General features: G+C 35.8%; 10 non-coding genes across 10 annotated transcripts; all 10 read left to right on the top strand.

Moving 5' to 3' along the window:
* The first annotated feature begins 1,155 nt into the window (after positions 1 to 1,155).
* TRNAR-UCU (transfer RNA arginine (anticodon UCU)) lies at positions 1,156 to 1,241 on the top strand. Its single transcript is given in 2 exon segments — positions 1,156 to 1,192; positions 1,206 to 1,241. It is a non-coding gene; the product is annotated as a tRNA-Arg (tRNA).
* Positions 1,242 to 3,387: 2,146 nt separating this feature from the next.
* TRNAR-UCU (transfer RNA arginine (anticodon UCU)) lies at positions 3,388 to 3,473 on the top strand. Its single transcript is given in 2 exon segments — positions 3,388 to 3,424; positions 3,438 to 3,473. It is a non-coding gene; the product is annotated as a tRNA-Arg (tRNA).
* Positions 3,474 to 5,618: 2,145 nt separating this feature from the next.
* On the top strand, positions 5,619 to 5,704 carry TRNAR-UCU (transfer RNA arginine (anticodon UCU)). The gene is given in 2 exon segments: positions 5,619 to 5,655; positions 5,669 to 5,704. It is a non-coding gene; the product is annotated as a tRNA-Arg (tRNA).
* A 2,703-nt stretch (positions 5,705 to 8,407) lies between these two features.
* On the top strand, positions 8,408 to 8,493 carry TRNAR-UCU (transfer RNA arginine (anticodon UCU)). The gene is given in 2 exon segments: positions 8,408 to 8,444; positions 8,459 to 8,493. It is a non-coding gene; the product is annotated as a tRNA-Arg (tRNA).
* A 1,588-nt stretch (positions 8,494 to 10,081) lies between these two features.
* Positions 10,082 to 10,167, top strand: TRNAR-UCU (transfer RNA arginine (anticodon UCU)). The gene is given in 2 exon segments: positions 10,082 to 10,118; positions 10,132 to 10,167. It is a non-coding gene; the product is annotated as a tRNA-Arg (tRNA).
* Positions 10,168 to 12,871: 2,704 nt separating this feature from the next.
* Positions 12,872 to 12,957, top strand: TRNAR-UCU (transfer RNA arginine (anticodon UCU)). Its single transcript is given in 2 exon segments — positions 12,872 to 12,908; positions 12,922 to 12,957. It is a non-coding gene; the product is annotated as a tRNA-Arg (tRNA).
* Positions 12,958 to 13,429: 472 nt separating this feature from the next.
* On the top strand, positions 13,430 to 13,515 carry TRNAR-UCU (transfer RNA arginine (anticodon UCU)). Its single transcript is given in 2 exon segments — positions 13,430 to 13,466; positions 13,480 to 13,515. It is a non-coding gene; the product is annotated as a tRNA-Arg (tRNA).
* Positions 13,516 to 15,103: 1,588 nt separating this feature from the next.
* Positions 15,104 to 15,189, top strand: TRNAR-UCU (transfer RNA arginine (anticodon UCU)). The gene is given in 2 exon segments: positions 15,104 to 15,140; positions 15,154 to 15,189. It is a non-coding gene; the product is annotated as a tRNA-Arg (tRNA).
* A 1,588-nt stretch (positions 15,190 to 16,777) lies between these two features.
* TRNAR-UCU (transfer RNA arginine (anticodon UCU)) lies at positions 16,778 to 16,863 on the top strand. Its single transcript is given in 2 exon segments — positions 16,778 to 16,814; positions 16,828 to 16,863. It is a non-coding gene; the product is annotated as a tRNA-Arg (tRNA).
* A 3,819-nt stretch (positions 16,864 to 20,682) lies between these two features.
* Positions 20,683 to 20,768, top strand: TRNAR-UCU (transfer RNA arginine (anticodon UCU)). The gene is given in 2 exon segments: positions 20,683 to 20,719; positions 20,733 to 20,768. It is a non-coding gene; the product is annotated as a tRNA-Arg (tRNA).
* Positions 20,769 to 21,509: the final 741 nt, after the last annotated feature.

Below are 21,509 nucleotides of genomic sequence, written 5' to 3' on the forward strand. Positions count from 1 at the left end.
TACAAGTGCTACAGTCGAACCAAGCTCTAAAACCACCAGTGGCTCTGTGGCGCAATGGATAGCGCATAGGACTTCTAGTTGGTTGTAGTTATTCAAAGCTTATGGGTTCAAGTCCCACCAGAGTCCTTCTTTAGTTTTAAATGCAAATATTTAGGATTTACATTCAACTTTTCATAACAATATGATTGGAGATTGGACATCCTTATACTACATAAACAATATAATGATCGGTTATTAACTGGAAAGTCCCTTTCAAAGTTAGATTACAAGTTACAATGTAATTTCAGATTCCTTTAAACCAGTAATTGGTGTTTTGAAACCACTTTTGTCTCTTCTCAACTAGCCTTGCTCAGATTGCGTGGTATGTATTCTAAAACATCATAAAAAAATGTCTCCCTACAGTCCTTAATTGTGTACCACAAATTATGTCACTAAATTGCATACTTAAAATAGGACTTGCACCAAAAATCAGCAAGAGGAAGACTCAGATATAGCTGTTTTTGTATTTGGGAGAACTATTGTAAATATCTGACACTCTTTTGCCACTCTATGTATTCTACAAGTGCTACAGTCGAACCATGTTCTAAAACTGCCAGGGGCTCTGTGGCTCAATGGATAGTGCATTGGTCTTCTAGTTGGTTGTAGTTATTCAAAGGCTGTGGCTTCAAGTCCCACCAGAGTCGTTCTTTAGTTTTAAATGCAAATATTTAGGATTTACATTCAACTTTTCATAACAATATGATTGGAGATTGGACATCCTTATACTACATAAACAATATAATGATCGGTTGTTGACTGGAAAGTCCCTTTCAAAGTCAGATCACAAGTTACAATGTAATTTCAGATTCCTTTAAACCCGTAATTGGTGTTTTGAAAACACTTTTACCTCTACTCAACTAGCCTTGCTCAGATTGAGGGGTATGTATTCTAAAACATCATAAAAAAATGTCTCCCTACTGTCATTAATTGTGTACCACAAATTATGTCACTAAATCCGCTTTCTTAAAATAGGACTTGCACCAAATATCAGCAAGAGGAAGACTCAGATATAGCTGTTTTTGCATTTGGGAGAACTATTGTAAATATCTGACACTCCTTTGCCACTCTATGTATTCTACAAGTGCTACAGTCGAACCAAGCTCTAAAACCACCAGTGGCTCTGTGGCGCAATGGATAGCGCATTGGACTTCTAGTTGGTTGTAGTTATTCAAAGGTTGTGGGTTCGAGTCCCACCAGAGTCGTTCTTTAGTTTTAAATGCAAATATTTAGGATTTACATTCAACTTTTCATAACAATATGATTGGAGATTGGACATCCTTATACTACATAAACAATATAATGATCGGTTGTTGACTGGAAAGTTCCTTTCAAAGTTAGATCACAGGTTACAATGTAATTTCAGATTCCTTAAAACCAGTAATTGGTGTTTTGAAAACACTTTTATCTCTACTCAACTAGCCTTTCTCAGATTGAGTGGTATGTATTCTAAAACATCATAAAAAAATGTCTCCCTACAGTCCTTATTTGTGTACCACAAATTATGACACTAAATCCGCATACTTAAAATAGGACTTGCACCAAATATCAGCAAGAGGAAGACTCAGATATAGCTGTTTTTGCATTTGGGAGAACTATTGTAAATATCTGACACTCCTTTGCCACTCTATGTATTCTACAAGTGCTACAGTCGAACCAAGCGCTAAAGCTGCCAGGGGCGCTGTGGTGCAATGGAAAGCGCGTTAGACTTCTAGTTGGTTGTAGTTATTCAAAAGTTGTGGGCTCGAGTCCCACCAGATTCGTTCTTTAATTTTAAATGCAAATATTTAGGATTTACATTCAACTTTTTATAACAATATGATTGGAGATTGGAGATTCTTATACTACATAAACAATATAATGATCGCTTTTTGACTGGAAAGTCCCTTTCAAAGTTAGATCACAAGTTACAATGTAATTTCAGATTCTTTTAAACCAGTAATTGGTGTTTTGAAAACACTTTTGTCTCTACTCAACTAGCCTTGCTCAGATTGAGGGGTATGTATTCTAAAACATCATAAAAAAATGACTCCCTACAGTCATTAATTGTGTACCACAAATTATGTCACTAAATCCGCATACTTAAAATAGGACTTGCACCAAATATCAGCAAGAGGAAGACTCAGATATAGCTGTTTTTGCATTTGGGAGAACTATTGTAAATATCTGACACTCTTTTGCCACTCTATGTATTCTACAAGTGCTACAGTCGAACCAAGCTCAAAAACTGCCAGGGGCTCTGTGGCTCAATGGATAGCGCATTGGACTTCTAGTTGGTTGTAGTTATTCAAAGGCTGTGGCTTCAAGTCCCACCAGAGTCATTCTTTAGTTTTAAATGCAAATATTTAGGATTTACATTCAACTTTTCATAACAATATGATTGGAGATTGGACATCCTTATACTACATAAACAATATAATGATCGGTTGTTGGCTGGAAAGTCCCTTTCAAAGTTAGATCACAAGTTACAATGTAATTTCAGATTCCTATAAACCCGTTATTGGTGTTTTGAAAACACTTTTATCTCTACTCAACTAGCCTTTCTCAGATTGAGTGGTATGTATTCTAAAACATCATAAAAAAATGTCTCCCTACAGTCCTTAATTGTGTACCACAAATTATGTCTCTAAATCCGCATACTTAAAATAGGACTTGCAACAAATATCAGCAAGAGGAAGACTCAGATATAGCTGTTTTTGCATTTGGGAGAACTATTGTAAATATCTGACACTCCTTTGCCACTCTATGTATTCTACAAGTGCTACAGTCGAACCAAGCGCTAAAGCTGCCAGGGGCGCTGTGGTGCAATGGAAAGCGCGTTAGACTTCTAGTTGGTTGTAGTTATTCGAAAGTTGTGGGCTCGAGTCCCACCAGATTCATTCTTTAATTTTAAATGCAAATATTTAGGATTTACATTCAACTTTTTATAACAATATGATTGGAGATTGGAGATTCTTATACTACATAAACAATATAATGATCGCTTTTTGACTGGAAAGTCCCTTTCAAAGTTAGATCACAAGTTACAATGTAATTTCAGATGCCTTTAAACCAGTAATTGGTGTTTTGAAAACACTTTTGTCTCTACTCAACTAGCCTTGATCAGATTGAGGGGTATGTATTCTAAAACATCATAAAAAAATGTCTCCCTACTGTCATTAATTGTGTACCACAAATTATGTCACTAAATCCGCTTTCTTAAAATAGGACTTGCACCAAATATCAGCAAGAGGAAGACTCAGATATAGCTGTTTTTGCATTTGGGAGAACTATTGTAAATATCTGACACTCCTTTGCCACTCTATGTATTCTACAAGTGCTACAGTCGAACCAAGCTCTAAAACCACCAGTGGCTCTGTGGCGCAATGGATAGCGCATTGGACTTCTAGTTGGTTGTAGTTATTCAAAGGTTGTGGGTTTGAGTCCCACCAGAGTCGTTCTTTAGTTTTAAATGCAAATATTTAGGAACTACATTCCACTTTTCATAACAATATGATTGGAGATTGGACATCCTTATACTACATAAACAATATAATGATCGGTTGTTGACTGGAAAGTTCCTTTCAAAGTTAGATCACGAGTTACAATGTAATTTCAGATTCCTTAAAACCAGTAATTGGTGTTTTGAAAACACTTTTATCTCTACTCAACTAGCCTTTCTCAGATTGAGTGGTATGTATTCTAAAACATCATAAAAAAATGTCTCCCTACAGTCTTTATTTGTGTACCACAAATTATGACACTAAATCTGCATACTTAAAATAGGACTTGCACCAAATATCAGCAAGAGGAAGACTCAGATATAGCTGTTTTTGCATTTGGGAGAACTATTGTAAATATCTGACACTCCTTTGCCACTCTATGTATTCTACAAGTGCTACAGTCGAACCAAGCGCTAAAGCTGCCAGGGGCGCTGTGGTGCAATGGAGAGCGCGTTAGACTTCTAGTTGGTTGTAGTTATTCAAAAGTTGTGGGCTCGAGTCCCACCAGATTCATTCTTTAATTTTAAATGCAAATATTTAGGATTTACATTCAACTTTTTATAACAATATGATTGGAGATTGGAGATTCTTATACTACATAAACAATATAATGATCGCTTTTTGACTGGAAAGTCCCTTTCAAAGTTAGATCACAAGTTACAATGTAATTTCAGATTCTTTTAAACCAGTAATTGGTGTTTTGAAAACACTTTTGTCTCTACTCAACTAGCCTTGCTCAGATTGAGGGGTATGTATTCTAAAACATCATAAAAAAATGACTCCCTACTGTCATTAATTGTGTACCACAAATTATGTCACTAAATCCGCATACTTAAAATAGGACTTGCACCAAATATCAGCAAGAGGAAGACTCAGATATAGCTGTTTTTGCATTTGGGAGAACTATTGTAAATATCTGACACTCTTTTGCCACTCTATGTATTCTACATGTGCTACAGTCGAACCAAGCTCAAAAACTGCCAGGTGCTCTGTGGCTCAATGGATAGCACTTTGGACTTCTAGTTGGTTGTAGTTATTCAAAGGCTGTGGCTTCAAGTCCCCCCTGAGTCATTCTTTAGTTTTAAATGCAAATATTTAGGATTTACATTCAACTTTTCATAACAATATGATTGGAGATTGGACATCCTTATACTACATAAACAATATAATGATCGGTTGTTGGCTGGAAAGTCCCTTTCAAAGTTAGATTACAAGTTACAATGTAATTTCAGATTCCTTTAAACCAGTAATTGGTGTTTTGAAACCACTTTTGTCTCTTCTCAACTAGATTTGCTCAGATTGAGTGGTATGTATTCTAAAACATCATAAAAAAATGTCTTCCTACAGTCCTTAATTGTGTACCACAAATTATGTCACTAAATTGCATACTTAAAATAGGACTTGCACCAAATATCAGCAAGAGGAAGACTCAGATATAGCTGTTTTTGCATTTGGGAGAACTATTGTAAATATCTGACACTCCTTTGCCACTCTATGTATTCTACAAGTGCTACAGTCGAACCAAGCGCTAAAGTTGCCAGGGGCGCTGTGGTGCAATGGAAAGCTCGTTAGACTTCTAGTTGGTTGTAGTTATTCGAAAGTTGTGGGCTCGAGTCCCACCAGATTCATTCTTTAATTTTAAATGCAAATATTTAGGATTTACATTCAACTTTTTATAACAATATGATTGGAGATTGGAGATTCTTATACTACATAAACAATATAATGATCGCTTTTTGACTGGAAAGTCCCTTTCAAAGTTAGATCACAAGTTACAATGTAATTTCAGATTCCTTTAAACCAGTAATTGGTGTTTTGAAAACACTTTTGTCTCTACTCAACTAGCCTTGCTCAGATTGAGGGGTATGTATTCTAAAACATCATAAAAAAATGTCTCCCTACTGTCATTAATTGTGTACCACAAATTATGTCACTAAATCCGCTTTCTTAAAATAGGACTTGCACCAAATATCAGCAAGAGGAAGACTCAGATATAGCTGTTTTTGCATTTGGGAGAACTATTGTAAATATCTGACACTCCTTTGCGACTCTATGTATTCTACAAGTGCTACAGTCGAACCAAGCTCTAAAACTGCCAGTGGCTCTGTGGCGCAATGGATAGCGCATTGGACTTCTAGTTGGTTGTAGTTATTCAAAGGTTGTGGCTTCAAGTCCCACCAGAGTCGTTCTTTAGTTTTAAATGCAAATATTTAGGATTTACATTCAACTTTTCATAACAATATGATTGGAGATTGGACATCCTTATACTACATAAACAATATAATGATCGGTTGTTGACTGGAAAGTCCGTTTCAAAGTTAGATCACAAGTTACAATGTAATTTCAGATTCCTTTAAACCCGTAATTGGTGTTTTGAAAACACTTTTATCTCTACTCAACTAGCCTTTCTCAGATTGAGTGGTATGTATTCTAAAACATCATAAAAAAATGTCTCCCTACAGTCCTTAATTGTGTACCACAAATTATGTCACTAAATCCGCATACTTAAAATAGGACTTGCACCAAATATCAGCAAGAGGAAGACTCAGATATAGCTGTTTTTGCATTTGGGAGAACTATTGTAAATATCTGACACTCCTTTGCCACTCTATGTATTCTACAAGTGCTTCAGTCGAACCAAGCGCTAAAGCTGCCAGGGGCGCTGTGGTGCAATGGAAAGCGCGTTAGACTTCTAGTTGGTTGTAGTTATTCAAAAGTTGTGGGCTCGAGTCCCACCAGATTCATTCTTTAATTTTAAATGCAAATATTTAGGATTTACATTCAACTTTTTATAACAATATGATTGGAGATTGGACATCCTTATACTACATAAACAATATAATGATCGGTTATTAACTGGAAAGTCCCTTTCAAAGTTAGATTACAAGTTACAATGTAATTTCAGATTCTTTTAAACCAGTAATTGGTGTTTTGAAAACACTTTTGTCTCTACTCAACTAGCCTTGCTCAGATTGAGGGGTATGTATTCTAAAACATCATAAAAAAATGTCTCCCTACAGTCATTAATTGTGTACCACAAATTATGTCATTAAATCCGCATACTTAAAATAGCACTTGCACCAAATATCAGCAAGAGGAAGACTCAGATATAGCTGTTTTTGCATTTGGCAGAACTATTGTAAATATCTGACACTCTTTTGCCACTCTATGTATTCTACAAGTGCTACAGTCGAACCAAGCTCAAAAACTGCCAGGGGCTCTGTGGCTCAATGGATAGCGCATTGGACTTCTAGTTGGTTGTAGTTATTCAAAGGTTGTGGCTTCAAGTCCCACCAGAGTCGTTCTTTAGTTTTAAATGCAAATATTTAGGATTTACATTCAACTTTTCATAACAATATGATTGGAGATTGGACATCCTTATACTACATAAACAATATAATGATCGGTTGTTGACTGGAAAGTCCGTTTCAAAGTTAGATCACAAGTTACAATGTAATTTCAGATTCCTTTAAACCCGTAATTGGTGTTTTGAAAACACTTTTATCTCTACTCAACTAGCCTTGCTCAGATTGAGGGGTATGTATTCTAGAACATCATAAAAAAATGTCTCCCTACAGTCATTAATTGTGTACCACAAATTATGTCATTAAATCCGCATACTTAAAATAGGACTTGCACCAAATATCAGCAAGAGGAAGACTCAGATATAGCTGTTTTTGCATTTGGCAGAACTATTGTAAATATCTGACACTCTTTTGCCACTCTATGTATTCTACAAGTGCTACAGTCGAACCAAGCTCGAAAACTGCCAGGGGCTCTGTGGCTCAATGGATAGCGCATTGGACTTCTATTTGGTTGTAGTTATTCAAAGGTTGTGGCTTCAAGTCCCACCAGAGTCGTTCTTTAGTTTTAAATGCAAATATTTAGGATTTACATTCAACTTTTCATAACAATATGATTGGAGATTGGACATCCTTATACTACATAAACAATATAATGATCGGTTGTTGACTGGAAAGTCCGTTTCAAAGTTAGATCACAAGTTACAATGTAATTTCAGATTCCTTTAAACCCGTAATTGGTGTTTTGAAAACACTTTTATCTCTACTCAACTAGCCTTTCTCAGATTGAGTGGTATGTATTCTAAAACATCATAAAAAAATGTCTCCCTACAGTCCTTAATTGTGTACCACAAATTATGTCTTTAAATCCGCATACTTAAAATAGGACTTGCACCAAATATCAGCAAGAGGAAGACTCAGATATAGCTGTTTTTGCATTTGGGAGAACTATTGTAAATATCTGACACTCCTTTGCCACTCTATGTATTCTACAAGTGCTACAGTCGAACCAAGCGCTAAAGCTGCCAGGGGCGCTGTGGTGCAATGGAAAGCGCGTTAGACTTCTAGTTGGTTGTAGTTATTCGAAAGTTGTGGGCTCGAGTCCCACCAGATTCATTCTTTAATTTTAAATGCAAATATTTAGGATTTACATTCAACTTTTTATAACAATATGATTGGAGATTGGAGATTCTTATACTACATAAACAATATAATGATCGCTTTTTGACTGGAAAGTCCCTTTTAAAGTTAGATCACAAGTTACAATGTAATTTCAGATTCCTTTAAACCAGTAATTGGTGTTTTGAAAACACTTTTGTCTCTACTCAACTAGCCTTGCTCAGATTGAGGGGTATGTATTCTAAAACATCATAAAAAATGTCTCCCTACTGTCATTAATTGTGTACCACAAATTATGTCACTAAATCCGCTTTCTTAAAATAGGACTTGCACCAAATATCAGCAAGAGGAAGACTCAGATATAGCTGATTTTGCATTTGGGAGAACTATTGTAAATATCTGACACTCCTTTGCCACTCTATGTATTCTACAAGTGCTACAGTCGAACCAAGCTCTAAAACCGCCAGTGGCTCTGTGGCGCAATGGATAGCGCATATGACTTCTAGTTGGTTGTAGTTATTCAAAGGTTGTGGGTTCAAGTCCCACCAGAGTCGTTCTTTAGTTTTAAATGCAAATATTTAGGATTTACATTCAACTTTTCATAACAATCTGATTGGAGATTGGACATACTTATACTACATAAACAATAAAATGATCGGTTATTAACTGGAAAGTCCCTTTCAAAGTTAGATTACAAGTTACAATGTAATTTCAGATTCTTTTAAACCAGTAATTGGTGTTTTGAAAACACTTTTGTCTCTACTCAACTAGCCTTGCTCAGATTGAGGGGTATGTATTCTAAAACATCATAAAAAAATGACTCCCTACAGTCATTAATTGTGTACCACAAATTATGTCACTAAATCCGCATACTTAAAATAGGACTTGCACCAAATATCAGCAAGAGGAAGACTCAGATATAGCTGTTTTTGCATTTGGGAGAACTATTGTAAATATCTGACACTCTTTTGCCACTCTATGTATTCTACAAGTGCTACAGTCGAACCAAGCTCGAAAACTGCCAGGGGCTCTGTGGCTCAATGGATAGCGCATTGGACTTCTAGTTGGTTGTAGTTATTCAAAGGCTGTGGCTTCAAGTCCCACCAGAGTCATTCTTTAGTTTTAAATGCAAATATTTAGGATTTACATTCAACTTTTCATAACAATATGATTGGAGATTGGACATCCTTATACTACATAAACAATATAATGATCGGTTGTTGGCTGGAAAGTCCCTTTCAAAGTTAGATCACAAGTTACAATGTAATTTCAGATTCCTTTAAACCCGTTATTGGTGTTTTGAAAACACTTTTATCTCTACTCAACTAGCCTTTCTCAGATTGAGTGGTATGTATTCTAAAACATCATAAAAAAATGTCTCCCTACAGTCCTTAATTGTGTACCACAAATTATGTCTCTAAATCCGCATACTTAAAATAGGACTTGCACCAAATATCAGCAAGAGGAAGACTCAGATATAGCTGTTTTTGCATTTGGGAGAACTATTGTAAATATCTGACACTCCTTTGCCACTCTATGTATTCTACAAGTGCTACAGTCGAACCAAGCGCTAGAGCTGCCAGGGGCGCTGTGGTGCAATGGAAAGCGCGTTAGACTTCTAGTTGGTTGTAGTTATTCGAAAGTAATGGGCTCGAGTCCCACCAGATTCATTCTTTAATTTTAAATGCAAATATTTAGGATTTACATTCAACTTTTTATAACAATATGATTGGAGATTGGAGATTCTTATACTACATAAACAATATAATGATCGCTTTTTGACTGGAAAGTCCCTTTCAAAGTTAGATCACAAGTTACAATGTAATTTCAGATGCCTTTAAACCAGTAATTGGTGTTTTGAAAACACTTTTGTCTCTACTCAACTAGCCTTGCTCAGATTGAGGGGTATGTATTCTAAAACATCATAAAAAAATGTCTCCCTACTGTCATTAATTGTGTACCACAAATTATGTCACTAAATCCGCTTTCTTAAAATAGGACTTGCACCAAATATCAGCAAGAGGAAGACTCAGATATAGCTGTTTTTGCATTTGGGAGAACTATTGTAAATATCTGACACTCCTTTGCCACTCTATGTATTCTACAAGTGCTACAGTCGAACCAAGCTCTAAAACCACCAGTGGCTCTGTGGCGCAATGGATAGCGCATTGGACTTCTAGTTGGTTGTAGTTATTCAAAGGTTGTGGGTTCGAGTCCCACCAGAGTCGTTCTTTAGTTTTAAATGCAAATATTTAGGAACTACATTCCACTTTTCATAACAATATGATTGGAGATTGGACATCCTTATACTACATAAACAATATAATGATCGGTTGTTGACTGGAAAGTTCCTTTCAAAGTTAGATCACAAGTTACAATGTAATTTCAGATTCCTTAAAACCAGTAATTGGTGTTTTGAAAACACTTTTATCTCTACTCAACTAGCCTTTCTCAGATTGAGTGGTATGTATTCTAAAACATCATAAAAAAATGTCTCCCTACAGTCCTTATTTGTGTACCACAAATTATGACACTAAATCCGCATACTTAAAATAGGACTTGCACCAAATATCAGCAAGAGGAAGACTCAGATATAGCTGTTTTTGCATTTGGGAGAACTATTGTAAGTATCTGACACTCCTTTGCCACTCTATGTATTCTAAAAGTGCTACAGTCGAACCAAGCGCTAAAGCTGCCAGGGGCGCTGTGGTGCAATGGAAAGCGCGTTAGACTTCTAGTTGGTTGTAGTTATTCAAAAGTTGTGGGCTCGAGTCCAACCAGATTCATTCTTTAATTTTAAATGCAAATATTTAGGATTTACATTCAACTTTTTATAACAATATGATTGGAGATAGGAGATTCTTATACTACATAAACAATATAATGATCGCTTTTTGACTGGAAAGTCCCTTTCAAAGTTAGATCACAAGTTACAATGTAATTTCAGATTCTTTTAAACCAGTAATTGGTGTTTTGAAAACACTTTTGTCTCTACTCAACTAGCCTTGCTCAGATTGAGGGGTATGTATTCTAAAACATCATAAAAAAATGTCTCCCTACTGTCATTAATTGTGTACCACAAATTATGTCACTAAATCCGCTTTCTTAAAATAGGACTTGCACCAAATATCAGCAAGAGGAAGACTCAGATATAGCTGTTTTTGCATTTGGGAGAACTATTGTAAATATCTGACACTCCTTTGCCACTCTATGTATTCTACAAGTGCTACAGTCGAACCATGTTCTAAAACTGCCAGTGGCTCTGTGGCTCAATGGATAGCGCATTGGTCTTCTAGTTGGTTGTAGTTATTCAAAGGCTGTGGCTTCAAGTCCCACCAGAATCGTTCTTTAGTTTTAAATGCAAATATTTAGGATTTACATTCAACTTTTCATAACAATATGATTGGAGATTGGACATCCTTATACTACATAAACAATATAATGATAGGTTGTTGACTGGAAAGTCCCTTTCAAAGTTAGATCACAAGTTACAATGTAATTTCAGATTCCTTTAAACCCGTAATTGGTGTTTTGAAAACACTTTTATCTCTACTCAACTAGCCTTGCTCAGATTGAGGGGTATGTATTCTAAAACATCATAAAAAAATGTCTCCCTACTGTCATTAATTGTGTACCACAAATTATGTCACTAAATCCGCTTTCTTAAAATAGGACTTGCACCAAATATCAGCAAGAGGAAGACTCAGATATAGCTGTTTTTGCATTTGGGAGAACTATTGTAAATATCTGACACTCCTTTGCCACTCTATGTATTCTACAAGTGCTACAGTCGAACCAAGCTCTAAAACCACCAGTGGCTCTGTGGTGCAATGGAAAGCGCGTTAGACTTCTAGTTGGTTGTAGTTATTCAAAAGTTGTGGGCTCAAGTCCCACCAGATTCATTCTTTAATTTTAAATGCAAATATTTAGGATTTACATTCAACTTTTTATAACAATATGATTGGAGATTGGAGATTCTTATACTACATAAACAATATAATGATCGCTTTTTGACTGGAAAGTCCCTTTCAAAGTTAGATCACAAGTTACAATGTAATTTCAGATTCTTTTAAACCAGTAATTGGTGTTTTGAAAACACTTTTGTCTCTACTCAACTAGCCTTGCTCAGATTGAGGGGTATGTATTCTAAAACATCATAAAAAAATGACTCCCTACAGTCATTAATTGTGTACCACAAATTATGTCACTAAATCCGCATACTTAAAATAGGACTTGCACCAAATATCAGCAAGAGGAAGAATCAGATATAGCTGTTTTTGCATTTGGGAGAACTATTGTAAATATCTGACACTCTTTTGCCACTCTATGTATTCTACAAGTGCTACAGTCGAACCAAGCTCAAAAACTGCCCGGGGCTCTGTGGCTCAATGGATAGCGCATTGGACTTCTAGTTGGTTGTAGTTATTCAAAGGCTGTGGCTTCAAGTCCCACCAGAGTCATTCTTTAGTTTTAAATGCAAATATTTAGGATTTACATTCAACTTTTCATAACAATATGATTGGAGATTGGACATCCTTATACTACATAAACAATATAATGATCGGTTGTTGGCTGGAAAGTCCCTTTCAAAGTTAGATCACAAGTTACAATGTAATTTCAGATTCCTTTAAACCCGTTATTGGTGTTTTGAAAACACTTTTATCTCTACTCAACTAGCCTTTCTCAGATTGAGTGGTATGTATTCTAAAACATCATAAAAAAATGTCTCCCTACAGTCCTTAATTGTGTACCACAAATTATGTCTCTAAATCCGCATACTTAAAATAGGACTTGCACCAAATATCAGCAAGAGGAAGACTCAGATATAGCTGTTTTTGCATTTGGGAGAACTATTGTAAATATCTGACACTCCTTTGCCACTCTATGTATTCTACAAGTGCTACAGTCGAACCAAGCTCTAAAACCACCAGTGGCTCTGTGGCGCAATGGATAGCGCATTGGACTTCTAGTTGCTTGTAGTTATTCAAAGGTTGTGGGTTCGAGTCCCACCAGAGTCGTTCTTTAGTTTTAAATGCAAATATTTAGGATTTACATTCAACTTTTCATAACAATATGATTGGAGATTGGACATCCTTATACTACATAAACAATATAATGATCGGTTGTTGACTGGAAAGTTCCTTTCAAAGTTAGATCACAGGTTACAATGTAATTTCAGATTCCTTAAAACCAGTAATTGGTGTTTTGAAAACACTTTTATCTCTACTCAACTAGCCTTGCTCAGATTGAGGGGTATGTATTCTAAAACATCATAAAAAAATGTCTCCCTACTGTCATTAATTGTGTACCACAAATTATGTCACTAAATCCGCTTTCTTAAAATAGGACTTGCACCAAATATCAGCAAGAGGAAGACTCAGATATAGCTGTTTTTGCATTTGGGAGAACTATTGTAAATATCTGACACTCCTTTGCCACTCTATGTATTCTACAAGTGCTACAGTCGAACCAAGCTCTAAAACCACCAGTGGCTCTGTGGCGCAATGGATAGCGCATTGGACTTCTAGTTGGTTGTAGTTATTCAAAGGTTGTGGGTTCGAGTCCCACCAGAGTCGTTCTTTAGTTTTAAATGCAAATATTTAGGAACTACATTCCACTTTTCATAACAATATGATTGGAGATTGGACATCCTTATACTACATAAACAATATAATGATCGGTTGTTGACTGGAAAGTTCCTTTCAAAGTTAGATCACAAGTTACAATGTAATTTCAGATTCCTTAAAACCAGTAATTGGTGTTTTGAAAACACTTTTATCTCTACTCAACTAGCCTTTCTCAGATTGAGTGGTATGTATTCTAAAACATCATAAAAAAATGTCTCCCTACAGTCCTTATTTGTGTACCACAAATTATGACACTAAATCCGCATACTTAAAATAGGACTTGCACCAAATATCAGCAAGAGGAAGACTCAGATATAGCTGTTTTTGCATTTGGGAGAACTATTGTAAGTATCTGACACTCCTTTGCCACTCTATGTATTCTAAAAGTGCTACAGTCGAACCAAGCGCTAAAGCTGCCAGGGGCGCTGTGGTGCAATGGAAAGCGCGTTAGACTTCTAGTTGGTTGTAGTTATTCAAAAGTTGTGGGCTCGAGTCCAACCAGATTCATTCTTTAATTTTAAATGCAAATATTTAGGATTTACATTCAACTTTTTATAACAATATGATTGGAGATAGGAGATTCTTATACTACATAAACAATATAATGATCGCTTTTTGACTGGAAAGTCCCTTTCAAAGTTAGATCACAAGTTACAATGTAATTTCAGATTCTTTTAAACCAGTAATTGGTGTTTTGAAAACACTTTTGTCTCTACTCAACTAGCCTTGCTCAGATTGAGGGGTATGTATTCTAAAACATCATAAAAAAATGTCTCCCTACTGTCATTAATTGTGTACCACAAATTATGTCACTAAATCCGCTTTCTTAAAATAGGACTTGCACCAAATATCAGCAAGAGGAAGACTCAGATATAGCTGTTTTTGCATTTGGGAGAACTATTGTAAATATCTGACACTCCTTTGCCACTCTATGTATTCTACAAGTGCTACAGTCGAACCATGTTCTAAAACTGCCAGGGGCTCTGTGGCTCAATGGATAGCGCATTGGTCTTCTAGTTGGTTGTAGTTATTCAAAGGCTGTGGCTTCAAGTCCCACCAGAATCGTTCTTTAGTTTTAAATGCAAATATTTAGGATTTACATTCAACTTTTCATAACAATATGATTGGAGATTGGACATCCTTATACTACATAAACAATATAATGATAGGTTGTTGACTGGAAAGTCCCTTTCAAAGTTAGATCACAAGTTACAATGTAATTTCAGATTCCTTTAAACCCGTAATTGGTGTTTTGAAAACACTTTTATCTCTACTCAACTAGCCTTGCTCAGATTGAGGGGTATGTATTCTAAAACATCATAAAAAAATGTCTCCCTACTGTCATTAATTGTGTACCACAAATTATGTCACTAAATCCGCTTTCTTAAAATAGGACTTGCACCAAATATCAGCAAGAGGAAGACTCAGATATAGCTGTTTTTGCATTTGGGAGAACTATTGTAAATATCTGACACTCCTTTGCCACTCTATGTATTCTACAAGTGCTACAGTCGAACCAAGCTCTAAAACCACCAGTGGCTCTGTGGCGCAATGGATAGCGCATTGGACTTCTAGTTGGTTGTAGTTATTCAAAGGTTGTGGGTTCGAGTCCCACCAGAGTCGTTCTTTAGTTTTAAATGCAAATATTTAGGATTTACATTCAACTTTTCATAACAATATGATTGGAGATTGGACATCCTTATACTACATAAACAATATAATGATCGGTTGTTGACTGGAAAGTTCCTTTCAAAGTTAGATCACAGGTTACAATGTAATTTCAGATTCCTTAAAACCAGTAATTGGTGTTTTGAAAACACTTTTATCTCTACTCAACTAGCCTTTCTCAGATTGAGTGGTATGTATTCTAAAACATCATAAAAAAATGTCTCCCTACAGTCCTTATTTGTGTACCACAAATTATGACACTAAATCCGCATACTTAAAATAGGACTTGCACCAAATATCAGCAAGAGGAAGACTCAGATATAGCTGTTTTTGCATTTGGGAGAACTATTGTAAATATCTGACACTCCTTTGCCACTCTATGTATTCTACAAGTGCTACAGTCGAACCAAGCGCTAAAGCTGCCAGGGGCGCTGTGGTGCAATGGAAAGCGCGTTAGACTTCTAGTTGGTTGTAGTTATTCAAAAGTTGTGGGCTCAAGTCCCACCAGATTCATTCTTTAATTTTAAATGCAAATATTTAGGATTTACATTCAACTTTTTATAACAATATGATTGGAGATTGGAGATTCTTATACTACATAAACAATATAATGATCGCTTTTTGACTGGAAAGTCCCTTTCAAAGTTAGATCACAAGTTACAATGTAATTTCAGATTCTTTTAAACCAGTAATTGGTGTTTTGAAAACACTTTTGTCTCTACTCAACTAGCCTTGCTCAGATTGAGGGGTATGTATTCTAAAACATCATAAAAAAATGACTCCCTACAGTCATTAATTGTGTACCACAAATTATGTCACTAAATCCGCATACTTAAAATAGGACTTGCACCAAATATCAGCAAGAGGAAGAATCAGATATAGCTGTTTTTGCATTTGGGAGAACTATTGTAAATATCTGACACTCTTTTGCCACTCTATGTATTCTACAAGTGCTACAGTCGAACCAAGCTCAAAAACTGCCCGGGGCTCTGTGGCTCAATGGATAGCGCATTGGACTTCTAGTTGGTTGTAGTTATTCAAAGGCTGTGGCTTCAAGTCCCACCAGAGTCATTCTTTAGTTTTAAATGCAAATATTTAGGATTTACATTCAACTTTTCATAACAATATGATTGGAGATTGGACATCCTTATACTACATAAACAATATAATGATCGGTTGTTGGCTGGAAAGTCCCATTCAAAGTTAGATCACAAGTTACAATGTAATTTCAGATTCCTTTAAACCCGTTATTGGTGTTTTGAAAACACTTTTATCTCTACTCAACTAGCCTTTCTCAGATTGAGTGGTATGTATTCTAAAACATCATAAAAAAATGTCTCCCTACAGTCCTTAATTGTGTACCACAAATTATGTCTCTAAATCCGCATACTTAAAATAGGACTTGCACCAAATATCAGCAAGAGGAAGACTCAGATATAGCTGTTTTTGCATTTGGGAGAACTATTGTAAATATCTGACACTCCTTTGCCACTCTATGTATTCTACAAGTGCTACAGTCGAACCAAGCTCTAAAACCACCAGTGGCTCTGTGGCGCAATGGATAGCGCATTGGACTTCTAGTTGCTTGTAGTTATTCAAAGGTTGTGGGTTCGTGTCCCACCAGAGTCGTTCTTTAGTTTTAAATGCAAATATTTAGGATTTACATTCAACTTTTCATAACAATATGATTGGAGATTGGACATCCTTATACTACATAAACAATATAATGATCGGTTGTTGACTGGAAAGTTCCTTTCAAAGTTAGATCACAGGTTACAATGTAATTTCAGATTCCTTAAAACCAGTAATTGGTGTTTTGAAAACACTTTTATCTCTACTCAACTAGCCTTTCTCAGATTGAGTGGTATGTATTCTAAAACATCATAAAAAAATGTCTCCCTACTGTCCTTATTTGTGTACCACAAATTACGACACTAAATCCGCATACTTAAAATAGGACTTGCACCAAATATCAGCAAGAGGAAGACTCAGATATAGCTGTTTTTGCATTTGGGAGAACTATTGTAAATATCTGACACTCCTTTGCCACTCTATGTATTCTACAAGTGCTACAGTCGAACCAAGCGCTAAAGCTGCCAGGGGCACTGTGGTGCAATGGAAAGCGCATTAGACTTCTAGTTGGTTGTAGTTATTCAAAAGTTGTGGGCTCGAGTCCCACCAGATTCATTCTTTAATTTTAAATGCAAATATTTAGGATTTACATTCAACTTTTTATAACAATATGATTGGAGATTGGAGATTCTTATACTACATAAACAATATAATGATCGCTTTTTGACTGGAAAGTCCCTTTCAAAGTTAGATCACAAGTTACAATGTAATTTCAGATTCTTTTAAACCAGTAATTGGTGTTTTGAAAACACTTTTGTCTCTACTCAACTAGCCTTGCTCAGATTGAGGGGTATGTATTCTAAAACATCATAAAAAAATGACTCCCTACAGTCATTAATTGTGTACCACAAATTATGTCACTAAATCCGCATACTTAAAATAGGACTTGCACCAAATATCAGCAAGAGGAAGACTCAGATATAGCTGTTTTTGCATTTGGGAGAACTATTGTAAATATCTGACACTCTTTTGCCACTCTATGTATTCTACAAGTGCTACAGTCGAACCAAGCTCGAAAACTGCCCGGGGCTCTGTGGCTCAATGGATAGCGCATTGGACTTCTAGTTGGTTGTAGTTATTCAAAGGCTGTGGCTTCAAGTCCCACCAGAGTCATTCTTTAGTTTTAAATGCAAATATTTAGGATTTACATTCAACTTTTCATAACAATATGATTGGAGATTGGACATCCTTATACTACATAAACAATATAATGATCGGTTGTTGGCTGGAAAGTCCCTTTCAAAGTTAGATCACAAGTTACAATGTAATTTCAGATTCCTTTAAACTCGTTATTGGTGTTTTGAAAACACTTTTATCTCTGCTCAACTAGCCTTTCTCAGATTGAGTGGTATGTATTCTAAAACATCATAAAAAAATGTCTCCCTACAGTCCTTAATTGTGTACCACAAATTATGTCTCTAAATCCGCATACTTAAAATAGGACTTGCACCAAATATCAGCAAGAGGAAGACTCAGATATAGCTGTTTTTGCATTTGGGAGAACTATTGTAAATATCTGACACTCCTTTGCCACTCTATGTATTCTACAAGTGCTACAGTCGAACCAAGCGCTAAAGCTGCCAGGGGCGCTGTGGTGCAATGGAAAGCGCGTTAGACTTCTAGTTGGTTTAGTTATTCGAAAGTTGTGGGCTCGAGTCCCACCAGATTCATTCTTTAATTTTAAATGCAAATATTTAGGATTTACATTCAACTTTTTATAACAATATGATTGGAGATTGGAGATTCATATACTACATAAACAATATAATGATCGCTTTTTGACTGGAAAGTCCCTTTCAAAGTTAGATCACAAGTTACAATGTAATTTCAGATGCCTTTAAACCAGTAATTGGTGTTTTGAAAACACTTTTGTCTCTACTCAACTAGCCTTGCTCAGATTGAGGGGTATGTATTCTAAAACATCATAAAAAAATGTCTCCCTACTGTCATTAATTGTGTACCACAAATTATGTCACTAAATCCGCTTTCTTAAAATAGGACTTGCACCAAATATCAGCAAGAGGAAGACTCAGATATAGCTGTTTTTGCATTTGGGAGAACTATTGTAAATATCTGACACTCCTTTGCCACTCTATGTATTCTACAAGTGCTACAGTCGTACCAAGCTCTAAAACCACCAGTGGCTCTGTGGCGCAATTGATAGCGCATAGGACTTCTAGTTGGTTGTAGTTATTCAAAGGTTATGGGTTCAAGTCCCACCAGAGTCGTTCTTTAGTTTTAAATGCAAATATTTAGGATTTACATTCAACTTTTCATAACAATATGATTGGAGATTGGACATCCTTATACTACATAAACAATATAATGATCGGTTATTAACTGGAAAGTCCCTTTCAAAGTTAGATTACAAGTTACAATGTAATTTCAGATTCCTTTAAACCAGTAATTGGTGTTTTGAAACCACTTTTGTCTCTTCTCAACTAGCCTTGCTCAGATTGAGGGGTATGTATTCTAAAACATCATAAAAAAATGACTCCCTACAGTCATTAATTGTGTACCACAAATTATGTCACTAAATCCGCATACTTAAAATAGGACTTGCACCAAATATCAGCAAGAGGAAGACTCAGATATAGCTGTTTTTGCATTTGGGAGAACTATTGTAAATATCTGACACTCTTTTGCCACTCTATGTATTCTACAAGTGCTACAGTCGAACCAAGCTCGAAAACTGCCAGGGGCTCTGTGGCTCAATGGATAGCGCATTGGACTTCTAGTTGGTTGTAGTTATTCAAAGGCTGTGGCTTCAAGTCCCACCAGAGTCATTCTTTAGTTTTAAATGCAAATATTTAGGATTTACATTCAACTTTTCATAACAATATGATTGGAGATTGGACATCCTTATACTACATAAACAATATAATGATCGGTTGTTGGCTGGAAAGTCCCTTTCAAAGTTAGATCACAAGTTACAATGTAATTTCAGATTCCTATAAACCCGTTATTGGTGTTTTGAAAACACTTTTATCTCTACTCAACTAGCCTTTCTCAGATTGAGTGGTATGTATTCTAAAACATCATAAAAAAATGTCTCCCTACAGTCCTTAATTGTGTACCACAAATTATGTCTCTAAATCCGCATACTTAAAATAGGACTTGCACCAAATATCAGCAAGAGGAAGACTCAGATATAGCTGTTTTTGCATTTGGGAGAACTATTGTAAATATCTGACACTCCTTTGCCACTCTATGTATTCTACAAGTGCTACAGTCGAACCAAGCGCTAAAGCTGCCAGGGGCGCTGTGGTGCAATGGAAAGCGCGTTAGGCTTCTAGTTGGTTGTAGTTATTCGAAAGTTGTGGGCTCGAGTCCCACCAGATTCATTCTTTAATTTTAAATGCAAATATTTAGGATTTACATTCAACTTTTTATAACAATATGATTGGAGATTGGAGATTCTTATACTACATAAACAATATAATGATCGCTTTTTGACTGGAAAGTCCCTTTCAAAGTTAGATCACAAGTTACAATGTAATTTCAGATGCCTTTAAACCAGTAATTGGTGTTTTGAAAACACTTTTGTCTCTACTCAACTAGCCTTGCTCAGATTGAGGGGTATGTATTCTAAAACATCATAAAAAAATGTCTCCCTACTGTCATTAATTGTGTACCACAAATTATGTCACTAAATCCGCTTTCTTAAAATAGGACTTGCACCAAATATCAACAAGAGGAAGACTCAGATATAGCTGTTTTTGCATTTGGGAGAACTATTGTAAATATCTGACACTCCTTTGCCACTCTATGTATTCTACAAGTGCTACAGTCGAACCAAGCTCTAAAACCACCAGTGGCTCTGTGGCGCAATGGATAGCGCATTGGACTTCTAGTTGGTTGTAGTTATTCAAAGGTTGTGGGTTTGAGTCCCACCAGAGTCGTTCTTTAGTTTTAAATGCAAATATTTAGGAACTACATTCCACTTTTCATAACAATATGATTGGAGATTTGACATCCTTATACTACATAAACAATATAATGATCGGTTGTTGACTGGAAAGTTCCTTTCAAAGTTAGATCACGAGTTACAATGTAATTTCAGATTCCTTAAAACCAGTAATTGGTGTTTTGAAAACACTTTTATCTCTACTCAACTAGCCTTTCTCAGATTGAGTGGTATGTATTCTAAAACATCATAAAAAAATGTCTCCCTACAGTCCTTATTTGTGTACCACAAATTATGACACTAAATCTGCATACTTAAAATAGGACTTGCACCAAATATCAGCAAGAGGAAGACTCAGATATAGCTGTTTTTGCATTTGGGAGAACTATTGTAAATATCTGACACTCCTTTGCCACTCTATGTATTCTACAAGTGCTACAGTCGAACCAAGCGCTAAAGCTGCCAGGGGCGCTGTGGTGCAATGGAGAGCGCGTTAGACTTCTAGTTGGTTGTAGTTATTCAAAAGTTGTGGGCTCGAGTCCCACCAGATTCATTCTTTAATTTTAAATGCAAATATTTAGGATTTACATTCAACTTTTTATAACAATATGATTGGAGATTGGAGATTCTTATACTACATAAACAATATAATGATCGCTTTTTGACTGGAAAGTCCCTTTCAAAGTTAGATCACAAGTTACAATGTAATTTCAGATTCTTTTAAACCAGTAATTGG

Source organism: Taudactylus pleione, unplaced genomic scaffold (genome assembly GCF_031769625.1).
Source record: "Taudactylus pleione unplaced genomic scaffold, aTauple2 ptg000070l, whole genome shotgun sequence".
In the NCBI taxonomy this organism is placed as follows: Eukaryota; Metazoa; Chordata; class Amphibia; order Anura; family Myobatrachidae; genus Taudactylus; species Taudactylus pleione.